The following is a 19,992-nucleotide window of genomic DNA, read 5'->3' on the forward strand; positions in this document are numbered from 1 at the left end:
ATTCCACCTTTCATATATAGCACCTGTAACGGATCTCCTGGCACCCCGACTGGGTACCTTCGTTGATGGATGCTCCTAGTTCTTCCTGAGGGCTCCAAGCACTCCGCTCGACACCATAACCACCACAGGAATAGGGAACAGGAACAGCTCTTACAAGAGCTAGGGATTATAGCCAGGGGAGTATACAGCGTATATCAATCCCCACATACATGAGACAAGGCTCTATGTTGAAGGTAAAACAGGAACTCTTTAATGGATTATTTTTCAGCCTTTTACGCAGGTCTCCTAGCAAGGAACACTCCCCCTAGGGACCTTGTAGAAGACTGTGACAGTTTTTTTATATTAGCCAATCACATGCATTTACAGTATTGAAACCTTCCCAGCAATTGTACACAAAACCCTCTTCCCTCTGTCTGTAACGCAATCAACAAAATACAATGGGCATTGTTTTTGATGCTATCAATAAAATACAATTACCAAAACACAATAGGCTCTGCCTGTGATACAATTACCAAACATAATGGGCTAACTTAATCAGTCACAGGCAGAAAACACACATTTTTCCCAAAACACAGAAAACACCTCAAAACCCCACATATCCCCATAATGTATACATCCATGGATAGCTCTGGTCTGGGTGAACAACATATCCAAAAATCACCCAGATACAAGCAGGGGTTCCCGAATTCCATGGAAGTCACATTTGGCCAACTGCAAGCATGGCTTTCCTGCCCAAAATGGTTCCCCAGATTTAGGCTGTCTTCTTCTTCAAAGTTAGTACATGGGCCATAATCCTGAGGCAAGAGGCTGGCAAACAGGCCCCTCCAAAACCCAGTGGCGAGGTTATTTCGCCACAGCACCCCTCAATCAGTATTTGGCAGAAACTGGTATATATCACCCCTCAATCAGTATTTGGCGGAAACAGGTATATAGCACCCCTCAATCAGGATTTTGCCGGATAAGGTATATGGCACCCCTCAATCAGGATTTGGCGGAAGCAGGTATATCACAGCCCTCAATCAGTATTTGGTGGGAGAAGGTATATAGCAATAGCACCCCTCAATCAGTATTTAGTAGAAGAAAGTATATGGCACCCCTCAATCAATATTTGGCGGAAACAGGCATTAAGCACCCCTCAATCAGTATTTGGTGGAAACAGGTATATGGCACCCCTCAATCAGTATTTTGCGGAAGCAGGTGTATCGCAGCCCTCTATCAGCATTTGGTCGAAGAAGGAGTATAGCAATAGCACCCCTCAATCAGTATTTTGTGGAAGAAGGTATATAGCACTCCTCAATCAGCATTTTGATGGAAACTGGTATATAGCACCCATCAATCAGTATTTGACAGAAACAGGTATATAACACCCCTCAATCAGTATTTGGTGGAAACAGGTATATGGCACCCCTCAGTCAGTATTTTGTGGAAGCAGGTGTATCGCAGCCCTCAATCAGTATTTGGTGGAAGCAGGTATATAGCAATACCACCCCTCAATCAGTATTTTGTGGAAGAAGGTATATAGCACCCCTCAATCAGTATTTGGCGGAAACAGGTATATAGCACCCCTCAATCAGTATTTTGTGGAAACAGGTATATGGCAACCCTCAATCATTATTTGTCAGAAACAGGTATATGGCACCCCTCAATCAGTATTTGGTGGAAGCAGGTGTATCGCAGCCCTCAAACAGTATTTGGTGGAAGAAAGTATATAGCAATAGCACCCCTCAATCAGTATTTTGTGGAAGAAGTATCGCAGCAGAACCGCACACAACGGCTGCACAATACAAATACACCATAAAACAATTTCTATGTTAGAAAGTATAAGTATATCACACCCTCTATATCAGACCTATCAATAGCACACCTATACCAGTCCTTTTGTGGTTCTATTAGCTAGCGTTTGGTTTCCCTAACTGTCCCTTCTTCAAAATGCAACCTCTCCCTACACTGGCAAAACACATAATGTAAAATGGCTGCCAGATCAGGTTCTGTTATAGGGTTGGGGGTGTGTCCATCTGCTGACACACCTTGACGGATGTGTCAAAGTTCGTCACTATGCAAAAAAAATTGCGCTTGTGAATATTGCCATATGTTCACCCGTTCGGCGAATTGCGAACGAGCGAAGTTCACCGCGAAATGACCGCAGGACGAACCGCAAGGCCATCTCTTCACAGGGATATCATAAACCAGTGTAAAACGCAGGTCTATGATAAATCTCCCCCGATGCGTAAGTATGAACTTCTTAATCTGGGACTTTGTCTCGATCAGCCAGCCATCTGAGCTGATATTGTAAAAAAAGTACAGAAATGCTAATTATTAGTACTTGTCGTACTTGTCGTTAGTCAAAATTTAAATCATTAACGAGCAAGCATTACAAATAAATTAAAATCGCATTTAAGTCCTTAAGTCAGATGGATTTATAGGAAAATCTCAGCTTCTGCCTCATTAAAGTAAGATATATACTGAATCATAAGATGATTTATGGAGTATAGTGTTCCAGTTAGAGAATTGAAATGGAAAGAAGGAATTCAATCTCTTGCCTTGTATGACAAAATCAGTTTCTTAAGCCTTTGCTTTAGTCTCTGCATGGTTTCATCCACACAGAAGAGGCCACACAGGCACTACAAAAGAGAGATCACATACGATTAGTCACATATATGGTGATTCCTGATCTTCTATCTAGCACCAGTCTGTGGGCAAGTCAAATATTTAGCAGAGTTTCAAGTGAAGACGTTAAATGCTCACATAAGTGGGGGAGCAGAAAAACGGTCAGTCAAACAGCCTTGTGGATTTTGATGTATTAATAAAAATCTTAAGTTGGGCAGAGAAATCATCTCATTTGTATTATGTAGTAGACAGCCAAGGTCAGTTGTATTTAAATCAACTTTTAAATGCAATGGTCAGTATAATTTTTGTACAAGGGACACCCTTAAAGGACTTTTCCTTCTAAAACATGTATGCTATACCCATTGGATATCTAGTCCATATGACAGAAATATATATATAGTTTGTTTAAGGAAAAATAGACTCTGACATATATTTCTCCTAGCAAAAACGTAGCCTAATCTTGTCTTGACAAAGTCAATCAGACAATGAATAAGACAGCCAATATAATATATGACATTCTGAAAGTAGCTGTTCCCTAATATACAGTTACATAATATTACCTGGCCATATAGCAGAGAAACCAGTAGAATGCATAGTTTCTAGTCAAAAAAGATACATTGTTTAAAAAGTCTGCAGAATGGAAACAAAGATGGAATCACAGCTGATATACAGCATGTAAGTATGTACAGGGTGAATTGCATAAGGCATAGTGAGAAAATAGAATAGCAAACATTATAGAGATGTCATTTCGACATCTGTCTGAAAGAAGTCATAGAGGAAATGCAATGAAAATTGTTTAGCATGGAGAACAACATAGGCTCCAAAGATCCTAGGCTGAGGCTATGCTGAGACTCTTTTAACCACTACTGATTGATTTTTTACTATTAATTGACAGCTACAAAATATTATGGAACTCATTAGCCCAGAGTTACTAATCCTGTTTAATTGGTAGACAGAATAAACTTAGGGGCATAACTATTAAGTTTTAGACGCCAGTCTTAATAAACCCCTAAGCTGGCGGTGGTTCTGCCAAAGTTATGTGGAGGCACCAGTCTCTTCATAACTGCCTCTTCCTTGCTGTTTACCTTTAGACCATTTTCTACGCCTAAGGCCTAGTTCACACGAACCTATGGCTTTTATAGTTTTTTGCGGATACGTTGTTCCGTTTTTGAGTTCCGTTGTGTTTCCGTTTCCTTTTCGTTTTTCCGTTCCATTTTTCCGTAGGCCTTGTACAGTATACAGTAATTACATAGAAAAAATTGGGCTGGGCATAACATTTTCAATAGATGGTTCAGCAAAAACAGAACGGATACGGAAGACATACGGATCCATTTCCGTATATGTTTAGTTTTTTTTGCGGACCCATTGACTTGAATGAAGCCACGGAACGTGATTTGCTGGCAATAATAGGACATGTTCTATCTTTCAACGGAACGGAAAAACAAAAATACGGAAACGGAAAGCTTACAGAACACATTCAGTTTTTAATGCGGAACCATTGAAATAAATGGTTCCGTATACGGAACACAATAAAAACAGCCCGTACACTCGGAAAAAAAAAACGTTTGTGTGAACTAGGCCTAAAACAGATGTATAAAATGGTAAATAGCAGCCCTTCCCCACCCACACTAAGCATTGTGCTGCAATCTACGCCTGAAATCCACCTAATTTAGGCGTATTTCAGATTAATAAATGACCCCCTTAGTCTTTAAAATGTGCCAAAATTATCATAATGGTTGATGCAGGATGAAAAATCTAGTCCATCTTTAGACTCTCTAGTCAAGCTCATACCACCTTTTTGTTGGCTTAGTTTATTTTAAAAATGTTTGCTGCATGCTCTGAAATTATGTCAATAAGCCCTACAAATTTGTGTCAATGCACCAGAAAGTTGTCCCAACAACCAGTGCACCAAAAACCTTTCTCAATGTGCGAAAACAGGGTCCCAATGTGGCAAAGTTCTGTCCACCAAAAACTTTAGACCAATTCTATGTTGGTCTAATCTGCGGCACTTATATGCACCAGAATTGTGGGTTTCAGCTTTGTAAATATATCTTAAAGTTAGACAAAATCTGACCATGCCCACATTTTCATTTATAACCAGGAAATTCCGAGGAGGTCATAAAAAATAAAATTATTTTTAGCGCATCTGAATAACAAATATGTCTAAAATGAGATGGGCCAAACTTTTGATGCGAACAACACCACAAAAATCTCACTCTTAGCATAGAAAATATGGGCCAATGTATTCCTTTGGCATTAAGTTGTAGCTTTAAGAAGTGTCACATTCTATTGGTACAAAATCAGTCCAGTCCTTAGAGCAATAATACAGTCAGGTGCTCAACAATGAAAGGTAATGCAGGGGAATACACAGATCTCAAAGGGCCCCATAGCAAAACTTAGAATGATAGCCTAGCACCTAGTTTCCAATGTACATGTGTCAATCACTCCCAGGCAATGAAGAACACGCACAATGCTCCAGATTTCTGGCATATTTATGCCATTTTTGGCCTCACCCACTTTATCTGACTTCTATGGTGGAAAAAGTAGAACAGGTGCTTAAAATATAGGGAACTCATTCTAATCACCATATTTCTCATATTTACACAAGAAAACTGGCAAAATACACTGAAAAAATCTTCAGCTTCTCTTCAATCACAAAACTAGCTAGCTGCCTTCAGCCACCACTAGGGGGAGCTCAGTAAATAGTTATTAATATAACTACCATGAAAGCTGTAATAATCTCTTTGAATTGAGCTCCTTCTAGTGACAGCTGTGTGAAAATAGAGTGTTTTCACATGGGGAAGAGAAGAGTAAGATCTTTGTGGGTCCCCCTCCCCCGTGCCCCATAGCAGTGCCATGGTCTGCCTCTATGGCAAGTATACCCCTGTTAGTAAGTGTCAACAATCATATGCAAGTCAGTATGTACATGTTTGGCTCAGCTTCATAAAGATAAAGCTGTAAACTGTGGCTACAACTTAGCCACAGTGATTACAGGAAGTTGGAGGTAGTCTGAGACACACTTCCTGTTTCACCATTGGTTCAGTTTGCTGCTCTCTCCCTCCCCTCTGCATCCATAGATCTTGTATTCTGTAGGAATACAAGTCAGAGTGCCTGAACAACTTATATATTTTACAGAAAGGACAGAAGGATTATAAATTACAATGACATGGATTACCAGGTAGCTGTTGCACTTATACTGAGGCAAATAGGCTTTTCATAAGCGGGTATGGAGGGTTACATTAAATAAAATGCTTTATTCTGATGTGTTGAAAGTTAGCTATGGAGGATGTCACATTACAATCGTTTTCAGTTATCAATCTGATATAATACTGTATTTATACAATCAAAACCATACCCAACCACCAAAAGTAGGTGAGTGGTATTTGGTATTCATAAATATATCAGAAGTAATAAATACAGAATGGAAATAGAAGTAATGCATAAAGTAAGCAAACTGAATTATTATACTGATGAGAAAGCTGAAAGGAAAGCTTGTTTGGCTGGCGGCCCATGAGTGCTGCTGATCTGCTGTCCCGGGCAGGCACCGGCATGGCACCACTCTCCCTGTGTGTATTGGGACTAATGCTTAGTGAATTTTATTTTCAGCATTGCTACTGTTAATCCTTTCCTTTTGGTTTCTGTCCAGCTACTAAGGTACTTATCAGCCTCCCTATTTATTGGTTCTGTGGATCCACCCACTTACTTGAGCTTTAAGGTTTTCTAGTCTTTAGTAACCAGCAAATTTGTGATCTGTCCAACTATTCCTGTACTGTACCTTGCCTGTCTACTGATTCTGATCCTTGCTGCCTAGTACCCTGACCTTGGAACTGCTACCTGGACTATGCAGGTACTCAGCCTGGCCTGACCTTGAAATTGCTATCTGGAATATACACATACTCAGACTGCCTTGACCTTGGACTGTGTTCAGACTATGCCTTTTTCCTGAATCCTTGATTCTTCGCATAGGTATCTCTGATCCCTGTGGGTCAGCTGTCAACTGCACCAGTACTACTCAGGAGGTAGCAGCTTGTTTGGTTAACTACAGTAAAGTCCATATCCCTGTATAGGGTTTAAAGGGTGAATACTAGGGAATGGCCAGGATAAAGCTGGTCACTGAAATAACTTGAAACTGACAAAAGTAATAAATAAAAAATTACTGAACATTAGCATGAAAAATCAGACATTGCTTTTGAATTGTGGTTCAACAGGATAATAAAAAACAAACAAAAACGAATGAAACTGGACTGGACATAAATTATGGTACTCCTAGAAAAGATTGAAAATAATATGACCATAGGGATATGTTAAACTAAGGTGTTAGCAATTTTTTTTTCCAGATTGTCTCTGCAGGGTTTTCAATGGAAGGATTTCTCTAATTACTCTAACTAAAAACCTTCACTATTATTTATTCATTTTTTGTAATTACTAAATATATTATAATTTTGCTAATATCCTATGACATGTACTATATGTTGTATCTGTCTATCATTACAATGTACATGGGAAGAATACTAACCAGAGAAAATCCTCCTGTTAATAATAGTGGGCTCTGTAGCTCACTGATTAGAACGTCAGTCTCTTATACAGAATTTCCTGGGTTTGAGACCTGGCACTAACAATTTAAATATAGTGACAGAATAACATTTAAATATACAGGGGTATCCTCAAGCAATGTCAGAATGCTAGCAGTGTTTGGGGATACCTTTATATTTGGACAAGCCATATATATGGTGTCAAAATGGGAGTACCAGAGCATGGACTTTTAAAATCCCAACCGCACAGGGCAGTGGCCTGTGTCTGTGTTAAAGACGGTGGCCCACTGCCTAGTAGAAGGCAGTCAGCCCACCAGCCAATTTGTCCCTGAATGATATTAAGAACACGGAAATGTGCATCCACAAAAAAAATAAAAGACTGGTCAACCGGGACTGCAGGGGGATAACTTGCGAGTTGACGGTGTACCGAGGAATAATAACTGTTAGTTCTTTACTCACAGTTTTGACGGTTTTGGTGCAAAATGTAAAATGATGAGAGTGGTTGTAGTATGGAGATGGAAGACTGAGGCAGGGTTCAAATCCAACTAAGAACTTTACTGTAAGCAGGGTCCTGACAGCAATTTACATCCAGATATAAACAGTCTCTCATGTATATGGAAGTTGAATGCTGTAAATCCCTTATAACAGCCTTATATGTGTTCCTGTATCAGGCTATGGTAGGAGGTTGTGTACTCACTGGTATTTAGTTCTTTGCCTTGTTCTAATCTCAGTAAATGGTGGTTTATGTCCTTATCTTCTACACACAAGTTATGCAACAGATGGCCTGTGGGGATGGGGGTCTATAAAGAAAAAACATACATTATTTTAAAAATGGTGGATGTTTTCTTTACCTCTCTAACTGGGCCAAAGACAACAAGGAGTATTTCTAGGAAAGAACTAGCTTTAGAAAATATTCATATACAGTACAGACCAAAAGTTTGGACACACCTTCTCATTCAAAGAGTTTTCTTTATTTTCATGACTATGAAAATTGTAGATTCACACTGAAGGCATCAAGACTATGAATTAACACATGTGGAATTATATACATAACAAAAAAGTGTGAAACAACTGAAAATATGTCATATCCTAGGTTCTTCAAAGTAGCCACCTTTTGCTTTGATTACTGCTTTGCACACTCTTGGCATTCTCTTGATGAGCTTCAAGAGGTAGTCACCTGAAATGGTTTTCACTTCACAGGTGTGCCCTGTCAGGTTTAATAAGTGGGATATCTTGCCTTATAAATGGAGTTGGGACCATCAGTTGCGTTGTGGAGAAGTCAGGTGGATACACAGCTGATAGTCCTACTGAATAGACTTCTAGAATTTGTATTATGGCAAGAAAAATGCAGCTAAGTAAAGAAAAACGAGTGGCCATTATTACTTTAAGAAATGAAGGTCAGTCAGTCCGAAAAATTGGGAAAACTTTGAAAGTGTCCCCAAGTGCAGTCACAAAAACCATCAAGCGCTACAAAGAAACTGGCTCACATGCGGACCGTCCCAGGAAAGGAAGAACAAGAGTCACCTCTGCTGCAGAGGATAAGTTCATCCGAGTCACCAGCCTCAGAAATCGCAGGTTAACAGCAGCTCAGATTAGAGACCAGGTCAATGCCACACAGAGTTCTAGCAGCAGACACATCTCTAGAACAACTGTTAAGAGGAGACTGTGTGAATCAGGCCTTCATGGTAGAATATCTGCTAGGAAACCACTGCAAAGGACAGGCAACAAGCAGAAGAGACTCGTTTGGGCTAAAGAACACAAGGAATGGACATTAGACCAGTGGAAATCTGTGCTTTGGTCTGATGAGTCCAAATTTGAGATCTTTGGTTCCAACCACCGTGTCTTTGTGCGACACAGAAAAGGTGAACAGATGGACTCTACATGCCTGGTTCCCACCGTGAAGCATGGAGGAGGAGGTGTGATGGTGTGAGGGTGCTTTGCTGGTGACACTGTTGGGGATTTATTCAAAACTGAAGGCATACTGAACCAGCATGGCTACCACAGCATCTTGCAGCGGCATGCTATTCCATCCGGTTTGCGTTTAGTTGGACCATCATTTATTTTTCAACAGGACAATGACCCCAAACACACCTCCAGGCTCTGTAAGGGCTATTTGACCATGAAGGAGAGTGATGGGGTGCTGCGCCAGATGACCTTGCCTCCACAGTCACCGGACCTGAACCCAATCGAGATGGTTTGGGGTGAGCTGGACTGCAGAGTGAAGGCAAAAGGGCCAACAAGTGCTAAACATCTCTGGGAACTCCTTCAAGACTGTTGGAAGACCATTTCAGGTGACTACCTCTTGAAGCTCCTCAAGAGAATGCCAAGAGTGTGCAAAACAGTAATCAAAGCAAAAGGTGGCTACTTTGAAGAACCTAGAATATGACATATTTTCAGTCGTTTCAAACCTTTTTGTTATGTATATAATTCCACATGTGTTAATTCATAGTTTTGATGCCTTCAGTGTGAATCTACAATTTTCATAGTCATGAAAATAAAGAAAACTCTTTGAATGAGAAGGTGTGTCCAAACTTTTGGTCTTTACTGCAGATAGATGTACATCTTGGTTTTCAACCATTTGGGTGCCTGCCATTTGGACTACAACTTCTTCCTTCAATGTTTTAGATGCCAGTTGTAGCTGTAACACCTTACTCACAAGTGGCTTTGTGTTAAAATACAAAAAAAGTGCTTACACTTTTATCACAGTTATTGATAGTTTATGATTTGAAGGCACTGTACTTGGGGTTAAATGTTAGTGAATTGCAATATGCACACAGCAAATTTGTTCACATGGCGTTATAAGGCTGTATAACCAAAGCGTGGTTACCCTTTTGCTTGGCAGTGTATGTAGCATATGATACTTTGACCTATGACACAAGTGTATTTAATCATCACTCCGGTAATTATACAATAGCTCCTATATATCATTATTATTGATTTCCGATTTCCCCTGCGGACAGTAAAATTATCTGCGCCACATCTCCTGTTTAAAGTGTGCGCATCTCTAAAATTTCAGTGACATCCAGTGCACTTTTTCCGTAGATGGTGTCCGCTGCAAACAGTTAAATTATTTGCGCCACATCTCCTGTTTCAAGTGTGCGCATCCAAGCATGGGATTCTGCCGGTTCCCTCCTGTTCTCGGGATACGGTTGTTAAAATTACAGCCGGATCGGAGAACCGTGTTGCTGGTTGAATCCCGATCTGGAGCTCGTCAGCAGCGGCAGTAGGTCCGGGGGAGATGAGTTATTCAGGTTAAGTCTTTACCTTTCGATTTTTGTTTGGGTTATGTGTGTTGCTTTTCCCAATTGTTTGTATTAGGCCTGTAGAAGACTCCTGTTCGTTCTTCCTTTTGGAGGCACAAGTAGTCTCGTCTCTGCCATTAGTACCAGGGTCCTATAGGGCTAGATAGGACTCTAGGTATTCCTGCGTATGAACTCACATTCCTTTGGGGTCTGTTCATACTGGTAGTCTGTCAGAATTTTGGTTAGTCTTTTCACTAGGAGGTGTCCATCTTCCTTCCCTAGTTCTTAGGCCGGATCCCCTGTTCCCCCCTTCCCTCCTATGCTCGGTGTGGTGTTTCCCTCCCACACCGAAATGTAACATTATAAACTGCCAAAACCTTCATTTTTTGTTTGTTTGTGTGCAGCAATGGATCCTGTTGCTGCACTGTCTTTGGAGGTAGCTGACCGCATGACCGTATTGCAAATGCAGAGATCACAGGCTGTTGGTTCTGGTGGTAGTGGTCGAGACCATGCCTATCTGAAGCATAAAATTGCCCTTCCAGACAGATTATCTGGGGGACGTGATAATTTCATTTTGTTTAGGGAGGCATGCAAACTATATTTTAGGCCATGTCCACACTCATCTGGGGATGAGAAACAGTGAGTCGGTGTGGTTGTTTCCTTGCTTAAGGGAGATGCGCAGTCATGGGCTTTTTCTCTGCCGACCGAATCACAGTCTCTCCGGTCAGTAGATTAATTTTTTTTCGAAGCTTTGGGTCTTATCTATGATGATCCGGATTGGACCTCTCTAGCCGAAACCAAGCTGTGCGGCCTTCGTCAGGGTGATCGTCATGGTTCCTTAGGCTTTTTAAAAGTTGGGTAGTATGTGTGTGTAGTGTATATATGGTGTATTTATGTATGTGTACCATGTATATGGTGTATTTATGTGTATGTGTGTGGCATAAATATGGTGTATGTACAGGTGAAACTCGAAAAATTAGAATATCGTGCAAAGTTCATTTATTTCAGTAATGCAACTTAAAAGGTGAAACTAACATATGAGATAGACTCATTACATGCAAAGCGAGATGTTTCAAGCTTTTATTTCTTATAATTTGGATGATTATGGCTTACAGCTTATGAAACCCCAAAGTCTTAATTTTAAAGTATGTACCCTTTGTTCAGGGGGTATGGATTAATTAGCTGACTAGAGTGTGACACTTTGAGCCTAGAATATTGAACCTTTTCACAAAATTCAAATTTTAAGCTGCATTAATGCAATTCCTTTTAATTTGCATGACTGAAATAAATGGACTTTTGCACGATATTCTAATTTTTTGAGTTCCACCTGTATATGTAAACATGTGTCATGACGACGCATGTCCGCAGTTAAGTAGGAAACCTATTGGGAAAACTTTGTATCCCACCCCTGTGCGCATCCCTAAAATATCAGTGACCTCCAGTACACTTTTTCCGTAGACGGTGTCCCCTGCGGACAGTTAAATTTTCTGCGCCACATCTCCTGTTTAAAGTGTGCGCATCCCTTAAATATTAGTGACATCCAGTGCAGTTTTTCCATAGACGGTGTCCACTGCGGACAGTTAAATTATCCATGCCATATCTCCTGTTTAAATTGTGCGCATCCCTAAAATATCAGTGACATCCAGTGCACTTTTTACATAGACAGTGTCCCGTGAGGACAGTTAAATTATCCCCGCCACATCTCCTGTTTAAAGTGTGCGCATCCCTAAAATATCTGTGACATCCAGTACAATTTTTCCGTAAACACTGTGAACTGTGACATTACCTGTGGTACCTGTCCTGTAAAACGTTTCCTCATCACAAATACCTTTGTAAATTTTTTTGCATATACACTTCCAAATCCGACGCTACTGTACGTATGAACTACTTTTGAAGCATATATCACATTTAAAATGAAGAAGGTGAGCAGTAAGGGATGGGGAAGTTGCCATGAAGCTGATGATGCACGCAGAGGCCGTGGCCCTGGGCGCAGAGAAACAGTGCCTGCTGCCAGAGCACAAGAAAAACAATCATCCAAGATACCTAGCTTCATGTCCCAGTTTGCAGGGCGGCACAGGACACCACTCTTGAAGTCAGACCAGTTCGACCAGGTGGTCGGTTGGATTGAAGCAGATAATGCTTCCAGTCGGTTAAGCACCACCCTGTCTTCCATCAAATCCAGTCTCAGTAGCCAGAAATCTGGTCAACATAATCCTCACCCTGATCCTCCCACCATTTACAGTCTGGCCAAAAATTCAGAGGACCTTATTTCATCGCAATTACTTGATTTGGCCATCTCGCCAAGCACGCTTGAAGAGGGACATGAGATCTTGTGCCATGATTCCCAACTAGCGATGGCCTTGCGGTTTGCCCAGCGGTCGGTTCGCGGCAAACTTTGCTCGTTCACGATTCGCCGAACATTCGAACATATGGCGATATTCGAGCCCGCCATGTTCTTTTACATTGTGAAGAACTTTGACCCATGACTAGAGTTGAGCGGACACCTGGATGTTCGGGTTCGACAAGTTCGGCCGAACTTGAAAAAAAAAGTTTGGGTTCGGGACCCAAACTTGACCCCAAACCCCATTGAAGTCAATGGGGACCCGAACTTTTGGGCACTAAAATAGCTCTAAAATAGTCCTGGAAAGGGCTAGAGGGCTGCAAAAGGCATCAAAACGTGCTTAAGAGCATGACAACTGTTCTGCAAACAAATGTGGATAGGGAAATGACTTAAAATAACATAAAATACTGAAAATAAAAAAAAAACAATCTGGATCTAGGAGTAGGAGGTTGAGGAGGCGGTGGATAGGTGGATGTGGCGGTGTAGGTTGACGTGGCGGTGTAGGTTGAAGTGGCAGTGAAGGAGGAATAGGTAGCCAACCAGGGGCGTCGCTAGGTTAAAACATTCGGGGCCTGGGCCCCGGATGTTTTGTCCCATGCCCCGAATGTCCTGCCTGCCTGCTAGATGCAACTGTATTGCCGTACACAGAACGGCAAATACAATTGAATCTTATACTGGAACAGGCGAAGGACCTTTGGTGACATCACAGGTCATGTGATCAGCAAAACAGGCTGTGATAGGATGACCTGGATGATGTCACCATCCAGGTCATCCTATCACAGCCTGTTTTGCTGATCACATGGCCTGTGATGTCACCAAAGGTCCTTCGCCTCTTCCTAGTTCAGGATTGGACCGGAGTCAAGAGGAGACGGAGCCTAATGGTGATGTCTGTACAGGCGAGGTAAGTGAAGGGAGAGGCAGAGAAATGCTGGGAGTTGTAGTTATTTAACTGGGATGTATTTTAGGGCTGAAGGGAGGGATGTTATTGACATGGAACTGTGTGCTTGAGGTGGCTGGGGGAGGGAGGGATGTTATTTACATGGGACTGTATGTTGAAAGTGGATGGTGGGGGGGAATGATGTTTATGTACATGGGACTTAGTCCAGCTGTTGCAAAACTACAACTCCCAGCATGCCTGGACAGCCTTTGGCTGTGCGGGCATGCTGGGAGTTGTAGTTTTGCAACAGCTGGAGGCACACTGGTTGGGAAACACTTTAGGCTACGTTCACACTTGCGTTTGGTGATCCGCTTGTGAGATCCGTTTCAGGTCTCTCACAAGCAGCCCCAAATGCATCAGTTTAACCCCAATGCATTCTGAATGGATGCGGATCCATTCAGAATGCATTCGTTCGGCTCCGTGCGGTCCCCCGTTCCATTTTGGAGGCGGACCTCAAAATGCTGCAAGCAGCGTTTTTTGTGTCCGCATGGCCTTGCGGAGCCAAACGCATCCGTCCTGACAATGTAAGTCAATAGGGACGGATCCCTTTGCATTGACACAAAATGGTGCAATTGTAAACGGATCCGTCCCCCATTGACTTTTAATGTAAGTCAGGACGGATCCGTATTGGGACTTAGAAATTAAAATCTAATACAAACGAATTGCTCCTGAACGGATGCATTCGTTTGTATTATATCGGTGCGGATCCGTCCTGTACAAGTACATGACAGATCCGCACGAACGCAAGTGTGAAAGTAGCCTTAGGGGGTGATGTTTACATGGGATTGTGCGTTGGAGGCGGCTGGGGAAGAGGTGATGTTATTTACATGGGACTGTAAAATCCAGGGGACATTATAGGCGTTCTTATTACTACTGGGGGCTCTATAGGAGGGTCTTGTAGATCTGCCTTATTTCTACTAAGCGCACTATGGGGGCCTTATTACTACTGTGGGGTCTGTAGGGAGCTTTATTGCCACTGGGGGAACAATAGGGGGCCTTATTTCTACTAGGGACTCTGTGAGGGTATTATTAATATGGGAGGGCTCTTCTAATAATGGGGGCAGTGTTACTAATGAGCGCATTCTAGAAGGGAATTACTATTGGTGGGACTATGAGGAGCACTATTACTATGGGGGGCAGTAATGTTTCTTTAGGATAGTATTTGGGGGTATGAGGGGGGGGGGGGGGTTGAGGTTTTGGCATAGCAAGCAGCAGGATAACACTGTGGGGACTCCAGTTGGGGGATAATGATAGAAAGTGAGGAAGCTAAGATGTCTGTGTGTCACACTCTGCAGAGACGAGGCGGCTGAGAGAAGTTGTCCAGACCGAGAAGATGATGACAGAGAGGAGACGTCACCTGGAGGCCCTGGATGTGACAGGTAAGTGCCGCTGTATAGCAAGTACAGCATAGTGCGGGGGGGCATATTTATTGGGGCTTGTGCCCCGGATCTTTTGAGACCCTAGCAACGCCCCTATAGCCAACACTGATTTGTGTTCTTTTTTATTTTTAAATTGGGTTATTCCCAAAATATTCGGACATATAACAAAATAAAACAAAGAATAAGTGCACTTGAGTACAAGAATGGATGGTTGAGGCTGGAATGGTATGATAAATGTCTATTCTGCACAAGGTACGGACAAGTCCTGTGGGATCCATGCCTGGTTCATTTTAATAAGCGTAAGCTTTTCCACATTGGCTGCGGCCTGTGATAATGCTCTCTGCCGTGCTAAACACATGTTCACACTATACACTGGCTGCAGGGCAGGTCAGCACCTCCAAGGCTGACAAAGCTTTTCCACATTTTGCCCATGCTAACCCTGCCTTCTCAGGTGCTGGCGCTGACACAGCTGCGTTGGCAACCTCTTCCTCCTCCTCTGCCTTCGCCTTGTGCTTCCACTGTGCCCCCGCTGTCAGGTGGGAATGCTATCATCAGCGATCAGTAACAGATGTTTTCACTAAATTTAGTTCCCTGTCAGCAATGCAGAGCAGGGGTTCATTCACGGCAAAAGGGGGTTCATGTCACCCAGCAATAGAACAGAGGATTTTGAGAGATTTAGGCCCCTGTCACCCAGGCACAGCAGGGGTTCATTCACGGCAAAAGGGGGTTCTTGTCACCCAGCAATAGAACAGAGGATTTTGAGAGATTTAGGCCCTTGTCACCCAGGCACAGCAGGGGTTCATTCACGGCAAAAATGGGTTCATGTCACCCAGCAATAGAACCGAGGATTTTGAGAGATTTAGGCCCCTGTCACCCAGGCACAGCAGGGGTTTATTCACGACAAAAGGGGGTTCATGTCACCCAGCAATAGAACAGAGGATTTTGAGAGATTTAGGCCCCTGTCACCGAGGCACAGCAGGGGTTCATTCACGGCAAAAGGGGGTTCATGTCACCCAGCAATAGAACAGAGGATTTTGAGAGATTTAGGCCCCTGTCACCCAGGCACAGCAGGGGTTTGTATACGCCAAAAATGGTAAAATGTCACCCGACAATTGAAAATAAGAATTATTTCAATTTAGGGCACTAAAATTGGCACTTTTTTGCATTAAAATGGCACTAAAATAGTCCTTGAAAAGGCTAGAGGGATATAAAAGGCAGTAAAATGTGCGTAAGAGCATGGCAACTGCTCTGCAAACAAATGTGGATAGGGAAATAACTTATCACTTTCTGTTTTAAAAGCAGAGAAATTAAAATTTAGAAAATTGTGAATTACGATAATTAATGAAATATATTGACTCAAATTTAGCACTGTCATGAAGTACAATTTGTCACAAGAAAACAATCTCAGAATGGCTTGGATAAGTAAAAGCGTTCCAAAGTTATTACCACATAAAATGACACATGCAAAATTAAGCCTGGTCAGGAAGGGGATAAATGGCCCAAATGTGAAGTGGTTAAATTATTGCAGTCTATGTGAGAAGTGGTCAGAAGATCGCATGTTTAAGTGGTTTTTCATAATATATAAAAAATATATTCACATATCTCACATTTTTGTAAATATTCTATTATATCTTTTCATTGGACAACACTGACCATATGACATAAATGGCTGTGTGTTAAGTTATTTTGAGGGCAGACCATATTTTACAAGCTTTTCACTGATTACTTTACATTGTATCAAAGTGTCATATCTTCAGTGTTGTCCCATGAAAAGACAGAATAAAATGTTTACAAAAATATGAGGGGTGTACTCACTTTTGTGAAATACTATATATGTACACCATATTTTTTTCTTTATACCAAAAGTGTGGCAAAAATGTCAGTACGTCTTATAAAGTAAGTACTAGTGAGCACTTCCATTATTGAAGCACTCACTAGTATGCAGTAGACACAAGGAGCGGTGAGTGTAGAGCTGCTAGTGCTTGCTGGGCTCATTGCTGCCTGGTCTTCCTCAGGGCTCTGCGCTGCATTGTTCTGACTGCAGCATTAGGACATAGTGTGCACACTCTAATCTGGTGCTACATGCAGTCAAATCACAATGCAGTACTGGCCTGGAGAAGACCAGGCAATGTGACCACAGGAGAGACTGCTGGATATGCAGAATAGCGGTGGAGCAGGAGAGGTAAGTTCATTTATTTATTTTAACTCTGATGGGAGATTGAAATAAGAGGTTGACATGGAGGTCTGATCTGAGCATCTGATATGGGGGTCTGATATGAGGATCTGATATAGAGATCTGATCTGAGGATCTGATATGGAGATATGATCTGAGGATCAAATATGGGGGTCTGATCTGAAGATCTGATATGGGGGTCTAATCTGAAGTCTGATATGGTCGTCTGATCTTAGATCTGATATGGGGGTCTGATCAGAGGTTTGAAATGGCGGTATGATCTGATGAATTTTTATTTTTTTTCCCTTGTTTCAAACCTAGGTGCATGTTATCATCAGGTGCCTCTTATAAAGTGAAAAATATGTTAAATTCTAATGACACCGTTTCCCCATATAAAAAATTATAATTTATAAATAAAGAAAGAAAAAAATAAAGATAATTGGTATACCCAATTTTCCAAAATCCCTGTGCTAGTAAAATATAAAGGTATTTATACCATACGGTGAATGGCGTAACAGAAAAGAATCAAAATGGCTGATTCAACATATTTTTGTTACTTCACCTCCCATGTCACTTCACTTCATTATCAAAAAGTCATATACACTCAGGTCGCCCCACAAAAAATGAGCATTCATACAGCTCCATAGAAAAATATGAAAAATGTATGGGGGGGGTCAGAATATTTCAATGCAAAAAAAATAAAAGTATTAAAACAGGAGATCAAACTTTTTAAGGTTTGTCTTTAGCCAAAAAATTGTGATTAAATGCCCTGAGAAATAGGGGTAGACATTTTTCCAGTGTAGCCCTGTGAGCTGGCCCACTCTAGCCACTGTATATTTTGACACATTCTTACTCCACCTTTTTTCCTTCCTTATGCACTCCTTTGGTCTTTGAAAGATAAATGTAAGGCTACTTTCACACTCACGTTTGGTGCGGATCCGTCACGGATCTACATAAACACATCCGTTCAGATAATACTACCGCATGCATCCGTTCAGAATGGATCCATTTGTATTATCTTTAACATATTATCTTTAACTTAAACGGATCCGTCTTGAACACAATTTATAGTCAATGGGGGACGGATCCGTTTTCTATTGTGCCATTTTGTGTCAGTGAAAACGGATCCGTCCACATTGACTTAGATTGTGTGCCAGGATGGATCCGTTTGGCTCAGTTTTGTCAGATGGACAAGCAGTATTTTGGTGTCCGCCTCCAAAGCGGAATGGAGGCGGAACAGAGGCAAACTGATGCATTCTGAACTGATCCTTATCCATTAGGAATGCATTAAAGGGGTTGTCCAGGTTCAGAGCTGAACCTGGACAGCCCTCCATTTTCACCCAGGCAGCCCCCCTGACATGAGCATCGGAGCAGTTCATGCTCCGATGCTCTCCTTTGCCCTGCGCTAAATTGCGCAGGGCAAAGGCATTTTTCTGAGTTCCGGTGAAGTACCGGGCTCTCTATGGGGCTGACAGGAACCCCGGTGACGTCACCGGCACTGATGGGCGGTACCAGTAAAACGGCTAGGGCAGAGCTAAAGCCCGCCCCTCAGAGCCGGTGACGTCACCGAACACACCGCTGGGCGGAAGTTACCGCCCAGCAGTGTGTTATTGAAAACACAAGAGCCCGTGCCCTTCACGATCTAGCGCAGGGCACGGGAGCGCATCGGAGCATGAGATGCTCCGATGCTAGGCTCAGGGGGGCTGCCGGGGGGAAAATAAGGGTATGTCCGGGTTCAGCTCTGAACCTGGACAACCCCTTTAAGGTTAAAACTGATCCGTTTTGGACCGCTTGTGAGAGCCCTGAACGGATCTCACAAACGGAAACCAAAGCGCCAGTGTGAAAGTAGCCTAATTTGGACTAGCCTGAAAGAACATTTAAAACCATGCTTTATTCAAATCTAAAAAATGTAGGGCTCAGCTGTCCACTAGCAATTCTCCCTGACGCAGGCACTAGACAGGGGGGACAGAAGATAGTGGAGCGGTAGACAGATAGCGAAATTGTATTTTCACTACTGCTAATAACCTCTCACTAGCTATTGAAATTAAACCAAATTTCCCTGTCTGGATACAACGTGTCAAAAATATTGTCGTGCTTCTTATGACATTACAGAAAGCAGGCTAACGCATTTCTACACCATAAAATGTCCAGATGGTGGATCATTACAGGTGTAAAAGGCTTGCTTAGGTGCATAGACACAGCACTGTTAATGCGCCAACAGAGTATCGCACAGCAACATGTAAAGCATGCTATCTGGTCTTATCAACCCATTCACTACTCTAGACCACCAAGGATGTTAGCATTAATAGCTTAGCTTCTCTGCAGCGACCCTTTCCTCATAATCAGCTGCAATCTGCTGGGTATATGGGCCAAGAGAAATCCTTGAACCAATGGATATTTCTTTTTAGCCCTCTGCTGAACTTAGCAAAGGTAGTAAAATGATATAGATTGATTCTTTTCCTATGCTGTGTTAAGGGATATCAATGGAATATAGTGGCGTTCCCATCTAGCCAGGGTGAAGAGCTTTCTAGAGGCAGGGGCGTAGCTAAGGCTCATGGGCCCTGATGCAAGAGTTCAGCTAGGCCACCCTTCCCTCACTGCTTTGTGACCAGGGAAGCACATAGCCTTCATGCTACCTGAGGAAAAAGTTGAAAAGGCACCCCCCCCATGCCAAGTTCTTGACTTAACTCCTTCCATCCAGCCAGAGGTGTAACTTGACCAGCATGAACTTTCTATAATACCAGTGTCTTCTTATGTACCACAAGTGTCTTTGGGCCCCCT

General features: G+C 42.3%; 1 long non-coding RNA gene across 1 annotated transcript in view; it reads right to left on the reverse strand.

The window, feature by feature from the left end:
- Window positions 1-7,762: 7,762 nt before the first annotated feature.
- LOC122929748 overlaps window positions 7,763-19,992 on the reverse strand; it is a 78,264-nt gene continuing 66,034 nt past the window's right edge. Inside the window, exon 3 of the long non-coding RNA XR_006387995.1 lies at window positions 7,763-7,939. This is a non-coding gene — a long non-coding RNA (uncharacterized LOC122929748). The remainder of the gene's footprint in view (window positions 7,940-19,992) is intronic.

Source organism: Bufo gargarizans, chromosome 2, assembly GCF_014858855.1.
Source record: "Bufo gargarizans isolate SCDJY-AF-19 chromosome 2, ASM1485885v1, whole genome shotgun sequence".
Lineage (NCBI taxonomy): Eukaryota > Metazoa > Chordata > Amphibia > Anura > Bufonidae > Bufo > Bufo gargarizans.